At 41.3% G+C, this 25,782-nt stretch overlaps 1 protein-coding gene across 1 annotated transcript in view; it reads left to right on the top strand.

Annotated features, from left to right (window-relative positions):
- LOC124616366 (NADPH oxidase 5) overlaps positions 1-25,782 on the top strand; it is a 450,136-nt gene that overhangs the window by 202,691 nt on the left and 221,663 nt on the right. The window lies entirely within an intron of this gene.

Here is a 25,782-nt window from a genome sequence, read left to right on the forward strand (position 1 = left end):
TTTGGTTCCGTAACAATGTACAGCCACTTTCCATCCTTCTCGTCGATATACAAGATTCGGCCTTTCCGTAACTCTACGTATGCGCTGTTTTCCGCGCGGTCTCGCAACAGCGTTCTGCCAGTTCAGCTCACTCTGATGTCGTCCTACCTCCCTGAGTAGTTTACGGATAAGGTATCTGGTCAGCCTTGTTTCTTTCTTATCTGGTTCCTACTTGAAGTTAGGCTACGTTTATTTGACTTCGTTCGGATGTTCTTACAGAACCTATGCTTCATCCTACATCTACATGCATGCTCTGCAAACGACACGTAAGTGTCTGGCAGAGGATTCATCGAATCACCTTCACAGTAATTCTTTATTATTCCACTCTCGAAGAGCGTGCGGTAAAGAACGAATACCTATAACTCTCCATGCGAGCCCCAATTTACCTTATTTAGTTGTGATGATAGTTTATCGCTGTGGCCTGCCGGTGTGGCTGAGCGGTTCTTGGCGCTTCAGTCTGGAACCGCGCGACCGCTACGGTCGTAGGTTCGAATCCTGCCTCGGGCATGGATGTGTGCGATGTCCTTAGGTTAGTTAGGTTTAAGTAGTTCTAAGTTATAGGGGACTGATGACCTCAGATGTGAAGTCCCATAGTGCCCAGAGCCATTTGAACCATTTGAGTTTATCCCTGTATAGGTCGGCGTCAACAAAATATTTTCGCATTCGGAGGAGAAACTTGGTGATTGAAATTTCCTGAGAAGTTCCTTCCACAAGGAGAAATGCATTTGTTTTAATGATTTCCGCCCCTAAATCTTTATCATGTCCGTGAGACTCTCCCCTTTTTCTCGACAATACAAAAGCTACGGTCCTCCTCTGAATTTTCTCGACGTACTCCACTAATCCCATCTAGTAAGGACCCTACACCACGCCGTACCTCAAATGTTAAGTTTCATAGTGCTTAGAGCCATTTGAACACCGCGCAGTAGAACTCAAAAAGAGGACGGATAAACGTATGCAGGCAGTTTCTTTAGATCTGTTGAATCTTCTAAGTATTCTGACAATAAAACGCAGTCTTTGGTTCGCTTTGTCCACATTATTTTCTATGAGTTTTTCAGTTTAAGGTGTTCGTAACTGTAGTTCCTAGGTATTTAATTTACAGGCTTTAGATTTGATTGATTTATCGTGTAACCGAGGTTTAACGTATTCCTTTTAGCACTCATGTGGATGACCTCACACTTTTGATTATTTAGGATCAGTTGCCAATTTTCACACCATACAGATACCTTTTACGATTTTCCGTTTTTCATACTTATGAGATATGCCCTTATTTTACAGGTTGCTTTTCGGGCTCAGTCATTTTAACTTAGACAACCGCTTTACCGTGAGTTACTTATTTTTATTGCTTGAACGATGGAATTGACCTATAGCTTTCTTTGTATGCTACGATGATTTTAAAGATAATGTAAGTATCCTATCCCTAGCGGCCTCATATGATTATGATCACTTATTTTTAAAATTTTATTATTCCGAAGTGTAAATATGTTATTCCTCCAATGTACATATCACCTGATGATGCATTTTAATAATACGAAATCGATCTTGACCTTTCAATAAAGGACTTTAACGGCCTGAGCAGAACACTTTTTATTCAACGTTGTTCTACGAGGCGATTCACGTATATCTGAAGGAACACCTGGCAAGAGCACAGCCAGCGACATAAGAAGTAAGACGAGATCGGAAAGGACGACAAAACAAGACCGGAACGTTACCGTAGATAGAGCAAACAATGCGAGACTAATTAGAGCGGCCAGAGATGAAAGGTCTGTGAGCACGAGTAGCCAGCCTCCAGGAAAGATGCAAGCAAAAAACGTAATCGCCGTCTGTGACGAGCCGACAGAGCCTACTTCACAAGAAAGATGATGCAATGGACACTAATGGAACATAAACCGTCATTACTTGCAGTAAAACTAAATTTGCTTATACTACACTTTCTGCTCTTGGCCAGTTATTACAAATATTTTGTTGCAAAGTAGAGCACTTCATTCCCAGACAGGTTAAATATGACAGGAAACTCAGGAATTAAAACTTTCTAGCACATTAAAACTGTGTGCTGGACGTAACCTTTGCCTTTCACCGGCAAGTGCTTTACCGACAGTGCTACCCAAGCCCGACAAATGACCCGTCCTCGCAGCTCTGTTTCCGTCAGTGCCTCATCTCCTGTCTTCCGAACTTTAAAAAAAAAAGCTCTCCTGCAACCTTCTGGAAGAAAAGATCTTGTGGAAGCACGGTTTAGTCACAGACTGGGAATGTTTCTAGAGTGAATTTTCACGCAGTTTTAATCTGCCCGGAAGTTTCAAATCAGCGTACAAACCGCTGCAAAGTGAAACTCATCGTGGAGACTCAGGAACTGTATTTTTGGTTTGTAAACTCATAGGGTGTGTTCCTGTGATGTTAATATAATTCTGAACACTCAAATTTGTCTTGTAGTTGGTCAGAGATTACACCAATGACTGTCAAACTGTGGATAGCGGATCACTTGTGCCCGAGTGAGGTATTCGTGCGGCCCGAGGTTCTCAGCCATATTTTATAATAATATGCATCGGGGAAAAAAACTAGCAGCCGAATCTAAAAACGGCACATAACGTTAAGACTTCTTAGGGGTGCATTTTTCCTGCTTGGTAACAAACAAAAATATTAGAGAGACAGCAATATTTTAAGATATGCCTAAGTTTAATTGACGTTGGTGGATTTTGCGGGGCCACTTACCCCAGGGATATTGGGGTAAATCGGACACGGCGAGGCTAGAGGATGTGAGGGGGGGGGGGAATCTTTTGTTGGTTTTCCATTAACAACTCACGGGTGTGCGGAACTCGTGCCGATCAGCTGCTATAGTGTAAATTTCAAACAGAAGTAATATGGCTTCGTGATGAGCATTAAGGAGACGGACATCTTCAGATGTAATACGAACTCAGATTAAGGCTGTTGTAATGACAAGCAATTAGTAGAAGGAGAATGAAATTTAAAACAAATAGTAAACATTTGTGCTTGTCTAACATTACATAATGCATTTAAAATTTATTAATCAGTTGATTATCCGATCACGCAGAAAACACTTCGTCAGGCAATTTTGCTACAACTCTGAGGTCGCTGACGCTGGCAGCAACCTGAAGTAGAGACCAGTCGATACGAAGTGTTCGGAAAGGTGCCAACTTTCAATGACCAGCATTGAAGGGGGGGGGGTCATCTATTCTGGCACTTACTATAGATAGTCTATTGGGCTCATAACATACGTGCATAAGCCGCCCAAGGTGCCGCCCCAAAATGTCAGTCTCTTGAGCAAAAATGTTTTACGACCACTGGTTCAGACAGAAGTTTTTCTCCCACAGTAGCATATACACTCTTGTAAACTTGCATTATTCCCTAATTTATTCTATTCCATGCTTAATAACATTCAACTCCGACTCGTATTACTAGGGAGACAGTTTGGCCAGCAGGATAATCTGCCACGAATTTGATTTCCCGTTCTTCTTGCAAAACAGGGGTGGTTCCTTCAAAAACACTACGGTCGAAATTCTGCCTTACCTTCGCCTAATCCGAGCGAGTGTAGCTTATCTAAAGACTTTGATATCGACTGCTTCTTAAAATCGAACCCTACTCTTTTCCTCCACTCAAATCACTTGACTGTAATTCATGGACGATAATTTCAATACTAATATTGATTCCGACAACATCCTTGTTATAATTAAACTTATATTGAACCGGAAACTAGTACTCATTGTCCTGTAGCTTTGTTTACAAGTTAAATTACTAACTGTTCGGATATGATTCACACGTTAAGTAACACAAAGGTACTGCTATAATACACACTATTTAGGCTTCCGCTTCAGTCTCTGGAACGACGTAATCTGACGTATCATTTTAAGACAGACAGAACAAGAGTGGGAACATTTCGACAGACTAACGTGATAAATTATGCTTCTTAGAAAGTAACTAATGACGACGCTGTCCAAATATTGCTAAATAAATTAAGAAATCCTTTAGAATAAAAGTGGAGTTTCAGAGAAACAGACTATTTTTCATACGTCTCATAATGACGTAAGCACCTACTCACACTAAATATGGAATAAAATAACGTTCGTCCATTTTCAATCAATTTCCTGTCGATTTTTCATCAATATAACAAATATCGTCTGTTTTCAAGCTTATCTTTTAGATATAAGATTTTAATAACAGTAACACATTTAGAACGAAGTCTGACCATTTCGTAGCAGAATACAGTCGCTGTTACAGTGCCTACAAAATTTAATCTTAATATAAGTAAGTTTAATATGTAGGAAATCTTAGTTATTGTTCACGGAACCAACGGTGACCCATGTTGAATCGTTGGCTGAACAGTAACATAACACGTTTTCAACCATGGAGGACGCTCACAAAAGAAAAACAAGAGAGAAACTGTGACACAAAATAGATCGACTGTTATCGTCCTAGATCTGGCATATGTAAAGTGAACCCAGTTCATTAACACGGTCTACTTTCCGCTTGACACATGGCCAGTGGGACCCAGTCGCCCAGGATCACAGTAAACAAACCAGGTCGCTCAGCTTATTACACAACCCCAGCGGGCGGCCATAACTGTCAAAACAGGATGTTAAAGCACACACTGGTAAATGAACAGCAGCAGGATTAACAAGTGTTAGAGCACTGACCTGTACAAGGTATCTGTAAAAGAAAAACGCTTACTGAATAGTTACAAACAACGTTCAGCAGTTTTCAAACATTATTCAATGATGAAAGTCTGCATAAGAAAACAAAAGAACATTATATGTCTATATAGCTTATTAAACTGAGATGTGAAGCTTTAAAGTATTCTTAATGTGACAGAAAAGGCATGAATAATGGTGATACATAACTAGTTTCACGTCTGCAGATTATCTGTAAGACGTATTGCAATGATTTACAGTAAATTTGCAGGTTATTTAATATAATTCATTTATATCTACATGTTGTGACTGTCTGATAGGTATATAACAGGAAAATAGTGTTAGTCCGATTACATACAAAAGTGTCTAAATAAAAATGAATAAAGTAAATTTTCGAGAACAATCAATTTAGTTTCTCTGGTTATCTATCACACAACTCATCTACTGTTTCCTGTTATTGATCTAAAATATCTTGATTTTTTTCTCTTCTAGCACTGTAGATATCATTTGCTTAACTGTTATGAGCTTCTTACAACAGATTTATTACGTAGCATATGTAAATAATACGTCCTAGTCTCAACCGATTGAAACTCGCATATGAAAAGAGCAACAAGACAATTGACAAGGTCCTAAAGGCAGATTTTAGAACAGAAGTGTTTGATCACTATGAGAAATGGCACAACTTGACACTCCCGTACCAACTCGGATTCATCAGATTTTTGTTAGGATTTTTCAAAATCTCAGACTCACCAAGCATAGCATACTTACAGAAAACCAAAAGAAAAACAGATATCAAAAGCCCAACATCTTGGTCTCACCAACGTGCTCTGCAAACGTTGGAGATGATTGTCGCTAGCAGATTATGTTGCCTTCTCGGTTCATGCAGCCCTTTGCCCCGATCTGTGTCGTTTCCGGGAGGAACGATTCGCAACCGACCATCTGGTCCGGTTGGAAATAGCAATCCGACAGAATTATTCTACACGCCAACACCTCATTGCAATTTTTTAGCGTAAATAAGGCATACAATGTAACTTGGCGCCATCACATTTTATTTAACCTCCATGAATGGTGCTTTTGAGGCTCTATGCCGATTTTTATTCGCCAGTTTTTATCACACCGGTTGTTCAGAGTTAGATTTGGAACTTCACTCAGGTCTCCATGTGTCCAAGGGAACGGCGTCCGACAGGTCTCTAAAAGGAGTGTCACACTACTACTCATCGGCATCAGGGGCTAGCGATCTCTGTCGGGTCGCTAGTCATACCTGCACTGAATGCCAAATACTTTTGTATAGGGTACAGCTCTCACCCAGTAGCCCCAGCTTAATACCAGTTCTAAGGCGCCATCCGACGGTCCTCTGTGTGGATCCTTTCCCGCAGCTTCCAATTCTCTCCTGCAAAAATATGCCTCATGCATGGTCGTCATACTACCGTCCATCCTGATTCAGAACTCTACTTGGATACCTGTCACTCGGTAGTTGCTGCACAGTCCAGTTTTTGGCCCTCCTTTTTGATAAAAAGCTAACTTGGCTATCTCGTATTGGTCAGCTAAGGACTATCTGCTTGTAGAAGCTTAACGCTCTCTGTTTCCTTGCCCACACTTCTTGGTGTGCGGATCTTGATACTCGTTTCCATATTTATAGGGCTCTGGTGTCATCCCTACTGGACTATGGTTGCCAGGTTAATGGCTCGGCGGCGCTTCCTTTTCGAAACTGTCAGACCCAGTCTATTATCGTGAAATTCGTCTGGCCATTTGTGCCTTCCAGACTAGTCCCATTGACAGTCTCCTTACCGAATCAGGGATCTTACCTTTTCAGTTTTGCTGGTACGAACTCTTGGTCTCCTCTACTATCGCCTTTCGACAATTCTCTGATCATCCAATAATTCCTATTCTTTCTGCGCACCACCCTCTGACGCCCGTCGTGTGGGATTACTAGCTGGAATGCGCCTCGCAGCACTCCACCAAGATCTCCGCATCTTCACCCTGGAATCTACTCCGTTTTTTCGCACACATCCCTTGGTTCATGCCCAAGACACGAATTAGGACCGATCTATTTCAGGATCCTAAAATCTGTCGTTCAACGACCTTTTGGTGACTGTTACGTTCCGTTTTTCAGGAGTTCCAGGGTGCTACCATCTTTTACACCAACCACGGTAAGACGGGATATTCTTTTACTCTCCCTGCTGAGCAGGAACGTCATTGATTGCCAAGAACATTCAGCGTTTTTACAGTGGAGCCTTTAACAGAGCACTCCACTTTCTTAAACGGGCCTCCCTACATGGCGTTTTAGTACACAATGACTGCTTATTGAGTCTTCAAACCATTCACCAATGTTTTTCTTCTCGCTTTGTGTGCTCTGCTATTCATAACCTCCTCGCTGAACTTGATTATACTGACAGTTAGGTTGTCTTTCTGTGGGTCCCAAGTCATGAGAGTATCCCAGGTAGTGAGCTGGCCGACCATTTCGCTAGAGTACAGATTTTTCTCCCCTTATTCTCTTTACCGATCCCAGCTGCAAATACGTCATCCGCTCACTCTGAGATGGAATGACATCTAGTTGGCTACTGTCCCCTCTAATTAACTATGCACTGTCAATGAGACTATTTCTGCATGGCGCTCTTGCCTCCATTCCTCCTAGAATGAAGCCACCGTCCTACGTCACCTGCGCACTGGTCATGCCAGGCTAACCCATAGTTTTGTTTTACTCACATTGTAGTAGTTTTTGGAGCCTTACAGACAGTAACTCATGTCTTAGCGCGATGCCCTTTCTTCTGGACCTCCATGTTAAGCATGGGCTTCCGAATTCTTTGTCTTAAGATTCACGAATGGCTAACTGGTTCTCCATTTTGTCCGTGAAAGTGGTTTTCATTTTCATATATAAGAAACCAGATGGCAGTTATGAGTCAGGGGCATGAAAGGGAAGCAGCGGTTGGGAAGGGAATAGACAGGGTTGTAGCCTGTCCCCGATGCTATTCGATCTGTATATTGAGCAAGCAGTAAAGGAAACAAAAGAAAAATTCGGAGTAGGTATTAAAATCCATGGAGAAGAAATAAAAACGTTGAGGTTCGCCGATGACTTAATTCTGTCAGACAGGAAAGGACTTGGAAGAGCAATTGAACGCAATGGACAGTGTCTTGAAAGGAGGATACACGATGAACATCAACAAAAGCAAAACGGGGATAATGGAATGTAGTCGAATTAAGTCGGGTGATGCTGAGGGAATTAGGTTAGGAAATGAGACACTTAAAGTAGTAAAGGAGTTTTGCTGTTTGGGGAGCAAAGTAACTGATGATGGTCGAAGCAGAGAGGATATAAAATGTAGACTGGCAATGGCAAGGAAAGCGTTTCTCAAGAAGAGAAATTTGTTAACATCGAGTATAGATTTAAGTGTCAGGAAGTCGTTTCTGAAAGTATTTGTATGGAGTGTAGCCATGTATGGAAGTGAAACATGAACGATAAATAGTTTGGACAAGAAGAGAATAGAAGCTTTTGAAATGTGGTGCTACAGAAGAATTCTGAAGATTAGATGGGTAGATCACGTAACTAATAAGGAGGTATTGAATAGAACTGGGGAGAACAAGAATTTGTGGCACAACTTGACAAGAAGAAGGGCTCGGTTGGTGGGACACGTTCTGAGGCATCAAGGGATCACAAGTTTAGCATTGGAGGGCAGCGTGGAGGGTAAAAATTGTAGAGGGAGACCAAGAGATGAATACACTAAGCAGATTCAGAAGGATGTAGGTTTAAGTAAGTACTGGGAGATGAAGAAGCTTGCACAGGATATAGTAGCAAGGAGAGCTGCATCAAACCAGTCTCAGGACTGAAGACTACAACAACAACGTTTTATGTTGCCTCCAGACAAAGCGAGTTGTGGTTGGGGCTGAGGCGTCTCCTGCTGCGTGCTGAGTCTGGTGGATCCTCGACCGTACCTCCTTGATCAGTTCTCTTTCACCTGCCTCTTACTCTGTTTTCATTGCTTTTAGATGCGGTATGTCTAATTTTCTGCTGCGTCCTATTTTCTATTTTAGAGATAGCACTCTGTTGAACAGTGGATGCTCTTTAATGGCTTGGCTACACTGGAATAGAAGTGGAACAGCTGTGGGAGAGAAGAGTCCCATCGCATGTACAGCCCATCTTATGCCTTATCTATTTCCTTCCTCTTTTTTTCTGTTGACTTCCGTCCAACTAATGTTCATTACATTTTTAACCTTCTTATTTTGACTGTTCTCAATCTGCTGACTAGAAGACATTCTTTGCTCTGTAATTGGCTTCATTCTTCATCAGGCTGGCGGGGTTAGGAAGCGGGGTGGGGTTTTTCTCGCCATTAGATGGGTCCTGGGAGACTGCTCTTCTGATCTGATCTACGTACCGGCCTTATCCATACACTTCTCCGTAAATTCTGTCTCTGTTCTGGCATCAGTACTGCCTTCAATACCTCGGTCTTACTGCTCCTACATACTTTCATCATCAGAAGACTTCAAGGATCCTAATCCTGAATGAACTACCCTTGGATCGAGGGAACTGTGCACTTCAGTGACATTTGAAAACACTTGAAAGACAAGACCATCGATTGTGTTACTGATGGAGACGAAACTTTTTGCAAAAGTGCTGGAAGACGTTCTGTGAAGCACGCCGGCCAAACTCCACTACTGAGGTGTAAGGACCGTCGAGCAGGGCTGTAATGATAGGTTCGGACGTTACACGCAGCAGTAAGATAGTCCACTGCTACTCACAGCCCTACTTCATGTGATAGACATCCAGCGTGAACTAAGTCTTTTTTAAATAAAAGAACCATTTTTTGTGTAAATATCTCTATTATTATTATTATTATTATTATTATTATTATTATTATTATTATTATTATTAAGTACTGCTCCACTTTCGCCTACGTGGTAGCTATCGGTTGATTACTTAGCACCGCTGAAAATAGGAACGTCGCCCAATCGTCCTCCATTAAAGAAAATAAAGAGCAGTCAAACAGAACAAACTAGAATGCCAAAATTCAGTAAGATCCAATTATCAGGGAACTTTTTATTCAATATTTGCATTAAACACGGAAAGAGTAAATTGGGTGGTCATGTTCAAATCTTATACACTGTCATTTATGCAGTGGTATCTCTTCTAAAACTACAGAAACAATATTTGCAAGATAGCGTGGGTACGTGTTTTCCATTTAACCTTAAGATCCGCAATGGATTTCCTACAATGGCGCACCATACGTTTACGCTCCACTACCATAGCTGCTGTTACTGACGATGCCTGCATGGTTTGATGCTGCTCAGTACTGCATGTTATGTAAATTTAACTCACCTTTGGGTAGCAGACATTGCTTAAATGATGAGCATGCGTTTCAAAAACGTAGTTTCGCCTCTCAAGCGTTCGAAAGCAAACAATAAAATTCTAAACTCCCGATTACTGACCTCTGAACGCCTCACATATGAAAGGTGAAAAGGGTAAAATTTATACCGATGCAAGATATGAATGCTAGGATTTGGATAATAGCTTATTTCTTGGCGCAAACCTCGTGCCACCATTTGCGTCGTCAATTGCTGTTCTTCCTTACCATGCCTTAGCTGTAAAGAAGCCCTTACGTTCTAGTGCAGTGGTTCCCAACCTTTCAGACACCATTACCCTGAGTGAAATAAGGGTTTCCACGGTGACATATCAAATTTCTGTCCCCCCTGTCCCCCCCACCCACCGCCGCCGTCTGTCTACCATCAATCACCATCGATATAAGCACCAAACTATAGTTAAGAATGAAAAAGTTTTCTTTGAACATCTTTACCTTTAAAATGATGGAAGATAGAGGATATTTTGTGTTTGTAATTGTTTTATTCATCACCCACTACTCAAATGTGGCCACTGTCCAAAAGTTGGTTGGAGTGACAAGAAAAATCCATGATGAACAGAAGGGATGTCATGTAGGAGGGACAGAACGTCAGCAGATTTATTCTTTTCATTGAGTCTGATTCCATCAATTTTAATCGGAGAATAAGAACTGGATTTTACCTCCCACTTTCCCTGACACTTCCTTTGCGCAGATGTCATGGCTTAATGTCTAAGTGATGAATAAATATTATGGGAATTCAGAAGACATTTCATCTGCATACATTATTTGACAGGCAGATGCATCCTGAACATCAAAGTCATCAATTTCGCACAATTTTTTGAACGTTTGCCTCACATCAAACCTACTTTCTCATAACATTTACAAGGACAGAGGCAGTTAAGTCCCACATCCTTTTTACCCACAGTTTTTCCAAAACGAGATACGTATTCTTAGCCTGTGTTACTCCACTTCCGCTTAAACTTTCGTTTTAAGATTAAAGTCAACGTTTCTGAGAAGACCTCCGTCTGTTCTTCTGCCCCTTCACGCTAGGTATCTGAGACAGTTGCAGGCTGCTCAGTATTAAGAACATTTCGAAATCCTTCGTAGATTACCTGAATAGCAACAAAGATTATAACTGTTGTCATCATTATTATTGTTGTGGTTTTTATTATGTACCTGTACGAATACAAATTAAGAAATATGCATATACATACCGTAAAGCTTCAACAGCAGACGTTCAATAACACCGTATGTCACGCATTTCAGGAACATAATGATTTTTACATGCACTTGCCGTTATGTTCATGACACGTACTACGTGCAGTAAATTTGCAATTTTACGTACCTCTCATTCGTCTGAGCTATAGAGAATGTAGTCAGGATTCTGGTCGGAGATATAAGGATCCCTAAGTATGTCTTCCTTTTCTTGCAACTCGTCAAACATGACTATAAGCCGGCCGGAGTGGCCGTGCGGTTATAGGCGCTAGTCTGGAATCGAGCGGCCGCTACGTCGCAGGTTCGAATCCTGCCTTGGGCATGGATGTGTGTGATGTCCTTAGGTTAGTTAGGTTTAATTAGTTCTAAGTTCTAGGCAACTGATGATGACCTCTTGCCATGACTGTCAGAAAATGTACACAGGTCCCTCTTAGCCGTTTTGCCTACCGGTTGCCATTATGTTCCCGCGGCAGGCAGCCACTGGCGTTTACCATGAAGCATGACCCCTATATACGTTGAGTGAAATTGGCGCTTTTTTCGTGGTTTACTATGTTTTACTGCTCATAGGCAACGCCGATTGCTCTGTAACTCAAAATATATTGCAGTGGAGTCACCATTTTGTTCTCAATATTTGAAATAAAAAATGTAAGTATTGGAAACTTATGTAATCAATATTACAGCCTTACGAAATAATGATACTTTAAAAAATAATTTAGTTTCATGATCGAAATGCAGTTCAACTCTTTCGTTTTTCCTCTTCAGAAAATTTCATGTTACCCCAAGAGGTACTTATAACTGGTTGGGAACCATTGCTCTAGTGCCATAATGCTTGTACGAACTTCGGTCATTGGACACTGGCAATGAGGATAACTACCCTTAATCCATCGTCTTATTCGGATAGCACATCTATGGCAATCACAATTTATAAGTATGTTATCCAACATCTCCGCAAGCGTGCAAGAAACGTAGAAGCAGGACTGGCCTGCCAAATGACAGAAGCTGCAAGGTTAACTGACTTTGTTAGTTTTGCAGAGCAGAAAAGTAAACAACCGAAAGGATTTTTGTAATGATGGAACCAGGCATGAGAGCTCCGCTTGGCAGTATTCACATCGCACTAGCTGATTTGGTCATCTTGCCCCAATTCTTTCACATTTCTCAAACAATTTTGCAAAAGTTTTAACGCTAAACTAACATCTGTTGTATCATTTTTCAGGACCATTCGACTATCGTTATAGTAGTATTCGATTCTATTTCTTAAAAGGAAAACCGAACTTGCTGCAACACCTCTGATTAAAAGAGAGATAAGTGCGTCCAGTATAACATAATGTTCCCCTCTGCACAATATAATTCGCTCTAAACCTTGTAACGATATCTTGAGATAAGAGGTAGTTCGGTCTTATATAAAGCTGTAACGTCACGGATCGCTTTACTCTCCTACTGGTTCATTTTTTTCCAAGAGAGTTTATCCGTTGGTCATTGTGGTTTAGTGGTAAAGCGCGTGCCTTGAAACTAAAAGGTCACAGCATCGAATCCAGTCGAACCACGGAATGTTCTTTTTCATCTCCCAAAGACGTGAAGATTAGGCAGGGAAATCACGTGGTTTGGATTCCATGTTAAACAACAGATTCCCTTTCTCAAATAGAATTACAGATGTAGGTTAGTAGTGTGGCAAGATGGGTTCATGGCCCAAATTCAAGGTCATGATGTAACCTGTATCTGTCATACGTCATTCCCGTCCACTGCGCCAGCACGAGGACCAAAATCAAGGTCACCCATCCACTGTTCCAGTACCGGAACCAAACTCAACATATTTCCCCCTCCCCCCTCCCTCCCAATTGATCTAGGCCAAATGTATGACTTAAAAATGGCGGGAAAATATACCTGCCTCTTCCTCATCCCTTCTGTAACTGAATCAATTGTGTGTGTGCTCTATAAATAGTAGTGACAGGATCATGAACCTTCAGCAACGGAGTTACTCTAATTAAAAATGGCAGGAATTATCATCTTAATTTATGAACCAAAATTACATAAGACACTGTGACATCAGTGTGTAACTTAAAAAATTAAGGGATATTCGAAGGGCCACATTGTCCTCTTCGATGAATCACAATTTCCTGACCTTAAGGCATTTTCTGCAAGCACTCCAACGTATGACCACCTCTTATTGCAATTTACGCCTTCAAGGTATTTTGTTACATTTATTGGCCAATTACTCCGTGCCCCTGTAATCCAAACACACTTTTCAAGATCCTAATCCAAAGACGAGCGTTAATATGAGACCTTTAATCTTTAACAAGTACCATAGTGCATTATTTAAACAAATGAGCTATTGCTACATATCAAGTAGACATTACACAGGAAGAAACTTGTCCCTTCCTTACTAATGCGGACATCGTTGTGTGTTACAAAATGTCATAATGTTTTACAGTCCCACAACACTGTCGGCAATAAGCCGCCGGGAAAGTCAGCATCTGTGAAATATCTAGGATTACCCATCCGGACCTACCTAAATTTCCGATTTTCACCTTCGTTTTTTGTGTATTATTTATGGGTGCTTGCTACACCATACATGAGTCCTTTGGAATCATGAAGTAATTTATAAATGCATTTAGAAAAGTTGTTACTTTTGCGTATTACACTAGTGTTTGCGTAAGAAGCAAAGCATAGCAGGTGACGAGGAATTATGAAAAAGAGCACTTAAAATGATTGGTAAATAATACCACGCAATTTTAGACGTAGGCTACCACTACTTACACAGGCCCGTGTGAATCTCTTTCCCCCTCCAAACTGGGAACGACCTGTTCCCAATTCGCCCAGAATTGTCTGTAGTGAAAGTGTTTCACAACGGTCCATCCTATCTAAGACCCCAGTACATGAAAGAAGGAAAAAGTAACACAGTGACTCACAGTATTACCCTGTAGGAACCACCATGAGGACGCATCTTCCATAATTACTTGTGTTATATTATTAATTGCTTTGTCGTTGGACGCCTCAATAGATACAGCAATCATGGCTTACTATAGTACATGTAAACACAATGCATAAATAATGATTCCATCATAGTTGTTAGTGATTCACCGCTGACACGCCGAAATCATAGGTTATTAGTTTGTACTTCTGTAATGAGTTTCACTACAGGAAAATAACGAATAGTGCACTGTTAGATGTTTGCCTACTTGTGATCTAATAATTTTATGAACCACTCATTACTGGAAATATTCTCAGATATGAGAAAGACATGAAACAGAACTAATGTATTAATCCACATAATATAGACCAGATTTTCTCTCTGCGATCTGCGAGTTGCAGGCTGCTGGCTCTCAGGAAAGCTGCTTCCGATAACATTCCGCCCACATACCTATATTAGCGGTCTGCCGAACTCATTTCAGGTGTGTGGGATGCGACTGGGCGGTGTGGCCAAAGGCCAGGTTACAGCTTTACGGGCCTTTGGGATATTGTTAGTTTGGCTGATGAACGTCTCAGATGCACATTATGGTGCGACAAGGAGCAGTGGATAATGAAAGATATTTTTTGTTTCTTTTAAATGAAGTGCATAACTCTACCGTTCGTATCCAGTGCCAATGGTGGCAGTAGCAGCACAAATAAGAAAAAATGCTTATACTGCAATTTAGCGATATATTGAGCCTGTCTCTTTCAACGCTAAATACCTCTCTGTATAAATGCCTCTACTCGAATTTGCCGCTGTTAGTTAAAAGTCTACACTAATTATAAAGTGTCTGACTCCTCTAAGGCAACACGTTAGTAACGTCATAGTTTTTAACCCACTATGAAGTCATTTTTATGTCGGTGGTGGTGGTGGTGGTGCTGGTGGTGGTTAGCAGCGCAGTGTAGATGTGTTGTTATTTACACTGTTAACTTAACGATGTGTGTGTGTGTGTGTGTGTGTGTGTGTGTGTGTGTGTGTGTGTACTTGCTGCAGGCTTGCCTTGAAAATGACACGCATTTCCACACGTTATTTGAAGTTGACGTTATTGCTCCACTAAGAATAGACCACCACCAGTGACATTACATGCACTCGACCAACCTTCATCATGAACCGCTTCAAATAATGGATTTGTAAACTTTTGCCTGATTGTGTACTCAGATATGCCACTTTCCAAAGAAAATATATTTTTATCAGGTATGAATGTGATGAACAGTTATACCCACTCGGTCCAACAATTACGATAATTTTAGTATGTATATTTAGTACTTCCCCCAATTCAGGGACAGGAACGAGTCAGTTCTTGTGTTCCCAAGGGATATCTCTCCCCCCTCCCCCCCCCCCCAATTTCTGGTCTCGCCGAAAGCGTATCCACGCGCCAATCTTCTATAATCTAGGTGGTCCGAGAAGCCACTTTATCCCTGCCCACCTCAGCGACCCTGCTGCTTGCTCTGCTGTTCCGCTCTCGCTTTTAGAGACGTTGCCAAACATGGCTATCTCGCAGTCACTTGTATTCTGTTGCTCCCGTGTCTTCAAATCTGCATAAAAATCAAACCATAAATTTCATTTATAAGCGGATTGTATCTTTTAGTACAAAATTTTCCACGCCATGCGTTCCAACCTGTTACATCGTACATTACTTTTTGCGTTAACTTATATTGTTCCGTAATATTATATTCGGAAATGAGCATCAGCAGAGAAATGGAAAGGGATCATGATGAATTAGTGTCTGTTGCTTTTATGCAAGCGTGTAAGAAACAACGAAATACACAAAATGAGAAAGTTCAGATGCACTCATTTCTAAAACTTTTGAGAGTTCATTCTGACTAAAGCATTGCGAGTAAGGGTACTAAAACTTTCTGCTCATCCTACGGTGAACTTCCTTCCAACTTATATTCCCCATTTCTACGTGAATTGCAATGGGTAGTTACTATAAAAGTGCAGCTATTCACGGTCAAGTGTAGGTTATAATCATCGTACGCCAGCGAAAGTTACCTCAGCCCTCACTGTGAATAGCTGCAATTTAATTATAACCACCCTGTTCAACTACTCCCATAGGATACCACTTGGGTACTCCTAAATCTAGCTCCTCTGAATCACTTCAACACTTACCACTTTCGGCTGGTTACCTGTAGGAAGAGGCCATCGCTTATTTCTTTCAGCGCTAGAAGGGTCTGAACAGTACTGTAACAATGGAAACTTCGCCTTTGCCCTTCCTCCATTCTTTCCTCCTTCCGACATAACATTACTTTGTTAAATTCCCATCGCAGCTTGGCCTGTCTATTCGTTTATTGATATTAGGACTTAATAATGAAGTAAAAGTACACATTTCCATCATTCTTTCTTGTGGCAAAATTCAAAAGAACAAGACAGTCCAAAGACGAGTCGCTTGCAAGAATAACGCAAGTCCTTTCTCACTGGTACATTATTACTGGTCAGCACAAAGCCATAGCAAACAAAAGTATCGCAAAATACACCTCTTACATGTGTTGGTTCCCTTGACAAATGAGTGGCTCCGTCTAGTATGCAAAAACAAGAATAGTGTGTCCATACAGGGGAGTGGTATGTCTCTCGAACTGTTGCTCTACACTGTCCAATTAGAATCTACAATTATTTCCGTTTGTAAATCTCCGCTTCTTTCTCGTTTTAGTGCCATCCAGTCCTTCCTCCCTTCTTTTGATTTTCTTCTTTTCTTCTTCTTGCTCCTTCTTCCCCATACTCAACTCGTCCTTTTCTTTTGCCCTTGTTTTTCGTCCATCTCAAGGGTGCGCTCCAACTAAAATGTGCCAAGGGCATGTATCCCAACTGTCGTACCTTAGTTCCGTCACAAGTTGTGAAATTTGTTACTAAACGGCTATTCTGTTCATGATTCACGTGCACAATGCCAATTGCAAGTTGCCTATCCACGACTCCCACGGACAACGATAATGATTTTAAATATATCACATACCTATTGTCTGAATTTAAAAAATGTAAAACGCTGTCATAATCTGTTCATAAAGAAGTGCAATCTTATATTAAAGATGTAAACAGTAAGGCAAGTATTAAAGTTTGAAACTGTGTGTGTACTCTTAAGACAGAAACCACACAATACAGCGCATCACAGAACGAATGGGACGAAAATCTGTAGATGAGACGTACATGTACAGAAAACCAAATCATTACAGTTTCATAGAAACTGGATGATTTATTCAAGAAAAAGAGCTTCACAAATTGTGCAAGCCAATAACGCGTTGGCCTACCTGTGGCCCTTATGTATGCAGTTGTTCGGCTTGGCATTGATTGACAAGTTGTCGGATGCCCTACTGACGGATAGCGTACCAGATTCTCTCCAGTTGGCGCGTTAGGTCGTAAAATCACGAGCTGGTTGGAGAGACATGCCCACTATGCTACAAACATTCTCACCTGGGGAGAGATCTGGCAACGTTGTCGCCAACATAGGGTTTGGCAAGCATGAAGACAAGCAGTAGAAACTCTCACCATGTGCGGGCTGGCATTATCTTGCTGAAATATAAGCCCAGGATGGGTTGCCATGAAGAGCAACAAAATGGGGCGTAGAATATCGTCGATTACCGCTGTGCTGAAAGGATGAAGAGGATGACTACCAAAGAAGTATTGCTATGAAAAGAAATGGCACCCCATATAATCACTCACGGTTGTCAGCCCGTAAGGTGGGTGACAGACAGGCCCCCGCGTCGTCTTCAGACACGCCTTCGCTGGTCAACAGGGTCTGGAATCTCATTAACTGGAATAGAATCGTCATCAGCGATGAGTCCCGTTTCGAACTGGGCACAGGTGACCAGCGAAGACCTGTCTGTAGGTGCCCCAGACAGTGGTGGGATACCAACCTGCCAGACGCCTGCCATATGGCCCGAAAACAAGGAATGATGATCTGGGTGCCATTTGTTTTCATAGCGGGACCCCCCAGTGGAAGTCATCCGCGGCACCCTTACGGCACAGCGGTACGTCGAGGATATTCTACGCCCCGTTTTGTTCCCATTCATGGCAAGCCATCCTGGGCTTATATTTCAGGAAGATAATGCCCGCACGCACATTGTGAGAGTTTCTACGGCTTGCCTTTGTGCTTGTCAAAACCTATCTTGGCCAGCAAGGTCGCCGGATCTCTTCTCTATTGAGACGTTAGGAGCATTGTGGGCAGCGCCCTCCAACCATTTGGGGACTTTGACAATGTAAGTCGTCAGTCGAACAGAATTTGGCACGATATGCATCAGGACAGTATCGAACAACTCTATCAAAGCCAAACCGAATACTGCTTGTATAACGGCCAGAGGTGAACCAACGCCTTATTGACTTGCTCAATCTGTGAAGCTCTTTCTAAAACTGTACGTCACATCTGTCGATTTTCGTCCCATTCGTATAATTCCTGCGAGGTGCGTCGTTTCCTAATTTATTTTGTGTTAGTGTGTTTATTTTCTTGGCATAACCCATAACGCGCAAATACTATATTCATCGAGTATTTGAGAATGAGTATTTAGTGACTTTCTACAAACCTTACACGCAATTTTAAACCTTTAAGAAACTTTCTCTTGCTGACATCCACCGCAAAACGATGAAAGAAAAAAAAGTTTATCGCTTACTGTATTTCCACTGTCCATGCACGCAGCAGAACTGCGGCATCAAGTATGACGTTCTTTTACGTCAGTATTAACTCTACTCACAACATATTTGTGGATATATCCACATGTACCACTATATGTACCGCAAAAATTAGATCACCGTACGACACGTAGTGCAGGAGACATCTAAAGAACATAGATATGCGTGAAAAACTAGCTTTTGCCTAAAGCGAAGCGCGAATTACCTGAACTAAGGTCATTAGGTGTTTCACAATGAGAGCACTTTGCGACTTCCAGCAAGCTGCAAACGTAATTTGAAACCTTCCTTAAACTTTTGCTCACTTACATCGTTAGTTAAACATGTAACACATTAACTCACTCGCAATCAGAAACCGTTTCGTACATGGAAGGTTGATTCTTTACAATATCGTTAGTTTACTTTATACTGATCAGGCCTTTACAAACACGCTAATTCTGCTCTTTCATCTTCTCGCGGTTGAAGAGACCGATTACGCCGAGTGGCCCTCCAGTCAGAAAGTGGGAGCATCCGTCATAACAATGATGGGCTGGTTCTTGGCGCCTGTTAGCCTTCAGGCCCACCGCGAGCCACAAGCCTAGGGAAGAGGAACGTCACAGCTCTTTAGTCCTCACTCCAAGAGAAGAGTCCGTCAGTTTTTGCGGTGTTGTGATTCAGCGCGCGTTATCAACGAGGAGATCGGTCCTGGGCGCAGCTGCAGCCAGTTAGCTGTCCTGCCTGCCTCCTCAGCAAGCCCGCGGCTGCTGCTCAGTGTCTGCCCGCCGCGTTGTGCGCGGTTGCATAAATCACGGCTACCGCGCGGTCGGCCTATTACAGGCTGCGTTTGTAAATTACGCCCCAAACACTATGCCCGTGTGTGCACCCCGCCGTCAGCCGAGTAACTGCGCTTAATTATAGTTACCAACTGACGTGAGCACATCTCTGTGCGAAGTTACGCATTACTTACGACCGGGACAAATGATACTGTGCGTCCAAATCAGTGGGCGGCGAGCAGAGTAATTAATTTTAATCCTATAAACACAGCGCTTTAAATTCAGACTTAACATACAGCACGTCACTCCAAGGTACAATTAAATCTTTCGTCTGTGAGTCGTGCCCAGTAGTTTAGCTTCTTACTGCTGGGACTAACAGCAGCTTAGTGAGGAAGGGAAGAATGGCAGGCAAATCTTCCTTACAGCACTGAAGCGCATACCAGTGAGCAACTTTGGACGGAACCGTACATAACGTGAAATGTAAGCTGCAAACAGTGGTGCTCAGGGAAAAGAAAGGGCGGTCTGATGTAATTAAGACGCTGGAAGATACTGAATTTGGGCGAAATAGTTCAATAATTTTACGCTGTGTCTTCTCGAACCTTTAGACATGTGTCGCAAGTCAATGTATCGCCACTGAACTGGAGCTATTGTCTTGGATCTTGTAACCCTATAATCTGATTTACTGATCATATGGACTCAAAATAGGCATTAAACTCTTATAATGACAGATCTGAACTGAATGTATGTCACGTTTTCTTGGGTATTAAAAGCTTTTGACGTACACAAGGAGGTGCCAGTTTTGATGATTCATGTTATTACTTAACAGATAACGGATTTTGTGCAACTAAAACTATTTATTCCAACGCTTCATTCACTCAGTTCACTGTTTAGCTCAACAGTAATTTTTATTATTCGGAATGTCAAATCTTTACATATTTCTCCTTTCATTCTGGTGCATGTCAAATTCTATAAAATGTTTAATACATGTTTGTACTATGTGTTTACTGAAGTCCCGTAACGAATTGCACTACTTATGCTCATACGCTTGTCTTTAGATACGTATTACTTTCCTTTTACTACTCAGATATTATACTCCCTTGTTGTGCGGGCATCAATCTTTAAGACTTAGTTAAACACTCCTTCAAACAGGCGACGTACATCTTATTACATTGTCGCATACTATGTACGTGACCATTCTGGACAGCTGATCTCATTGTTCAAAGCGCTCGACAATGCCCGTATCAAAATCGATGCGTTATCCCACACAAGAACTGTCCGGAAAAGCACACATACGAAACAGTTGAACCTACTTAGCAAAAGTCTATTATCCTCAGATACTGCGCTCTTATAGGCTACGACAGTTATTATTCGTAAGGAAAGAATAGCATCCAGATTTTATGTCATTTTATTCTATTGTGTGTTCAGTTCTTGCTTTCGGATAAGGTCTACCACCCTGAGGCTCAATCGATACACTACAGAAATCCTGAACTTCGAGTTATCCAGAAGGTTAAAGTTACTGAAGAGAACAATCCCCTAACAAAACTTTCGTTTTTGAGGCAAACACGATCTTTTAGTAAGAAAGTAATGTGAAAGTCACATTCTATTTAGAAAGTAATGTTGAATTGTCACAAGGCTAATCATAACGGGGGAGAAATTGTTTCTTCGGCGGACCAGAAGAATAAACAGTGATGAATTTCAGAACAAGGACATCGTACTGATCACAAACGACGATCGACGCCGAGCATAATACTGACTTATCTTTATCTTGGGCTTACAGTGAACTTAGTCGAAACATCTGCGGGACCTAGACGTCTGCGCCAGCCGGTGTGGCCGAGCGGTTCTAGGCGCTTCAGTCTCGAACCACGCGATCGCTACGGTCGCAGGTTCGAATCCTGCCTCGGGCATGGATGTGTGTGATGTCCTTAGGTTGGTTAGGTTTAAGTAGTTCTAAGTTCTAGGGGACTGATGACCTGAGATGTTAAGTCTCATAGTGCTCAGAGCCATTTTGAACCTAGACGTCTGCCTTTCGTAGGCTGTGCTCAGTCCATTGAATCATTCGAACACGGTTCACCACGTCTCAAAGTTTCAATTTCTTAGTCGTTCCTCCACATAGATCACTATCAAATTCCTTCTGCCTTCTGTTCGTAAAACACTGAAACGGCACTTTCTAATTTAACTTGTGAAAATGGTACGCAGTCGATGTATCCCAAAGCTATATGTTGTAGCCTCAAAGCCTGTTAGCAAATAAGAACAATCAAAAGAACATTTGCCACACTGTCAAAGGTTGTATACGTGACACACTATTCGCAATTTGAGTGATAAGCAAATAAATAAACAAGGCTTAAACAGCAGTACTACGAATGCAGTGACAGTGATAAACCACAATCCAATACGAATATTAGACTCTCTCCACCTACAGAACAGACGAAATAACATGTACAACGAGACTGCGAAGAGTGGTTGATAGGCTTAGAAATACATAAAAAAACTTGCACTCTCTACTTAAGTTAATATGGCAGCAAATTAATTACCTTACGTTTGCTGCCACAGTCGGTATGAATTAATTAATAATGCTTTTGCCAGATACTAAGAAGCAAACTTTATTAGCATGACTGGGCGTTCGGAGTTAAGCTACTATGAAGAGGAAAACGTGAGTGCCACAGTACAAGTAACTTACACTTGGTGTCCCACAATGGGTGATACTGATTTACGGTTTGTAAACAAAAAGTCATTTTATGACTGTAGAGTTGTGCACACAGGGGAATCACACGTCGAGGTTTGTACCATTGATTTTGGCCCCAAAGAGAACTTAGCGGGAACATAATGTGTTGTTGTACTTCAAATGGTGCGTTTGATAATAGTAATACATGTACAGACCGATATGTTTGCATGGTGACAGATGTATGTAAGCCTGATTCTGTTTTGCATTTCTTGGGTTATTTTGCATACCTCAAGGAGGACACCGCGCAATGTTTCCGAATATTTGACGAGGGCAGTTATTTACTGGGACGTTCTGTACTCTCGGTGTACTGTGTGTCCAACACCATCAAATATTCAGCCAATCTAAAAATGGCTGAATCAGGCGAAACGTGTCACTGGTAAATCAAAAACAATTACATCTCTGCACGCAAGACTGTTCCTTCACAATACGTTACTGGGTGCTGCACCAGCCCTGCCACATGTTGGAAAATGTTTTGCTGCGTATGGATTTCAAAGCAGATGGATGGCTTCTACAACCACACTATTGATGGTGCATCAACGGAAAAAAGAATTTAATTTGGTCAACAGTATCGAAAGTGAATCATAGTGGGATGGACGTCGCCGTGTCCGTAAGAAACGGAGGAGCCCGAGTAGTATGCAACTACTACACCAATAAAATTAAGATGCCGAAAGCGTCTCTGTTCTGTGGATGGTAACAGTACCATTTTGTTTACGTTCCACATGGCCAGTTTGGTTAAGAACCAATCCTTGAGGATCTCTCTCATTATGTAATGATTCTTTCCAGTGAAGAACGAGATTTTTCTACACAATGATGTATAGATGACCAGAAGAGTCACTCAAAATTTCAAATAACTTCTTGGACTCGCAAATTCTCTGAACCTTAGCCCTATTGTATACCTGAGAAACCATGTCCATCGTCATTTTGGTTATGTGATTTCTCTGCCATAGATTTTCCAGCAGGAATGCGGACGTATAACCATGGGAACTTAATTGTACCAGACGGGTCGTCTCCTAAACATAAGAGTGCCACTGTAGTGTGCTGCAAACGATAGTTACTGATACTGACAGGTTACCAGTCCGTTTTAAATGTTGTATACTAAGAAGTTTTTCCCATTAAAGACGGGAAAATCCATCCTGAATGTGAACAGTATCCCCACAATTATTAATCGTGTTGTATGTTACAAATACTGTTCCTTCCATTACTTTAGAGTAGCCTGGTGGTAAACATTAATACTTCGGCCATTAGTATTGGAATAACTAGAAAAATTATTAATGAGGAAAAAAAAATTTTGTATTGCCATCCATCTTCCGCACATCAATCCTCCCACCTCCGCACCACGTCTTTTGCCCGAAGTAACTGAGGTATTTCACTTCTTTCCAAACGTAAAGAATGGATTATGTTCCTCTAATTGAAAACAGTTTGCCATTTCCTTCGAGAACTTGTTTTCTCACCGAGTAGTTTAACAGCAGTACCACAGTAATGAACAACTGGAAAATAAATGGAAGAGGCAGAACTAAATTCTAAATTCGAATTACTCTTCCAATATATACAGCAAGTTTCTCTACGCCATCTTTCTGGGATACTTACAAATTTTCTGCTTTGCTTTTGTATTCTAGGTATATCCATATTCTGCTTGAGAGACACAACTGAAGAAACAGTTCTGCACTGAACAAAATGAATGTGAAAACCCGTCTGAAAAGCATGCATATCTGTACGCTGAATCGATCTGCGGCATACTTCCTCAGCGATCTGTTTTGCGCGTTCTCCTCAAGGCTTCCGGTTTTCACGAAAAATTGAAACTATCACATTACGGCTCAGTAATTTGAATAAAGTTTCCCACTTGTTAACAGCGGAAAGACATTTTGTTTCTCTAATGAAGAAAAATCAAACAGCTTCCAGTCGGTACTTCGCACTCACCTCAAAGAAGCCGTTTGTCTGTCTAAAGACTGTGTCCAAATACAAAGCATTCTGCTCGTGGCAAGACTGCACACGGCCCAGTTTCAACAAACCAGATTTATGTCTACAAACAAACGCATGACGCTGGTTATTCCAAACAAAAACACCACAGACAGGAGGCCTTTGTTCTTCTTGTTTGGAATAATGCTAACACCGCCAGAGAGAATGTGTAAACTGTTTCTCATGCCATGTTTCTGACCTGCGTTTTGTGAGCACAGTTCTGCCGACGTAAGCAAGCTTGGCTCTTCGTTAATGCAATTGTGTAATACATGTTATTATACAATTATTGCATTAGATGTTAATGTATTTTGCATGAAAGACTAAGTCGATCTTCATGAAAGAGATGGAGTATATTTTATATTTCTTTGATATGTTCCACTTCATAGTTCGGTAAGTTTCCTTCGGTCTAATGAGATGTCGAAGATAAGAGGTGTTTGTATATTAGCAAGTAAATTCCCTTAGAAACAGTAACAATTTCTATCTGGATTATACAGTACTAGTGCTCTGCGTTTCATTCAATCGAATTTAGCGCACGGTCGTTAGTGAGTCGTTGAATTAACTTAAAACATTCTGAGACAAAGGAAGCCCTGCAAGTACATCGCCTTAATGTCTACCATTTCATCACAAACTGAAAGGTAAACCTCGCGTTGTTTCCACTGCAAAGCCACAGAAGAATATTATTCGTCGGTTGCTAAGAACAGTACACATCTTCAGTCGCTCCATTTTGTAGCCCTACTCATTTACAGAGTAAGGGCGTCCAAGTACATATTGGAGCTGCTGGCGTACTTTCGACAAATGTTTCATTTAATGTAAAAATGGATATTCGCCTATATTTTTCAGCGATTTCACATTCCAATAACTTGAAATAATTTTAAAGAGGAAAAAAGAGATTTTGGCAGCTTTCTGGAGGAAACGAAATGGGGACATAGTAATTTTGTCTAGATATCAACTTGATTTTACAATTTTTTTACGAGTTTTACTGTGAATCTGGAATACTTCATGTAAAAAGATGCGCTTTATCCCCAGAGAGTAACAGTTATACACGTTCTACTACTACTACTACTACACCAATCAACTGAGTCACTTTCGTAACGGCATTTTCCCAGAGTTGGCAGGATAATTGAGCAAACGACGACGTACTTGTCACCTTCGTGATATAAGAAGAAAGCACACTTTGATACCGTACAGGCAACATTGTGTACAGCAAGGAAAGTTCAAGCCTGTGTCAGCTATACCTCACATTGGCCACAATGGCTGCCCTCTCAGAATGTTATACCTCATCGCCACAATGATGTTAAGTAGCCTTCCTCAAGGGCTACATAAAGAAACATTAGTAACTTATTTTGCCGCATATTAAAATTCAAATCCACGCTTTAAACTTAGTCTCGTTAACTAAGTTGCCAAAATAAGTTTAAGAGAGGAAATATTGTAGTTAGTTTAAACAGCGTTAAATTAACGGCAAATTTCAGTCTTTAGCTCTCTTCGTAAGAAGATAATGAAAAATGAGGTACAGGCCTAAGGTGAAATGAAACTACTCTATGTGGTACGATGAAGAAAAGTACCGCTTTTTTGG

This window comes from Schistocerca americana, chromosome 5 (genome assembly GCF_021461395.2).
Source record: "Schistocerca americana isolate TAMUIC-IGC-003095 chromosome 5, iqSchAmer2.1, whole genome shotgun sequence".
NCBI lineage: Eukaryota > Metazoa > Arthropoda > Insecta > Orthoptera > Acrididae > Schistocerca > Schistocerca americana.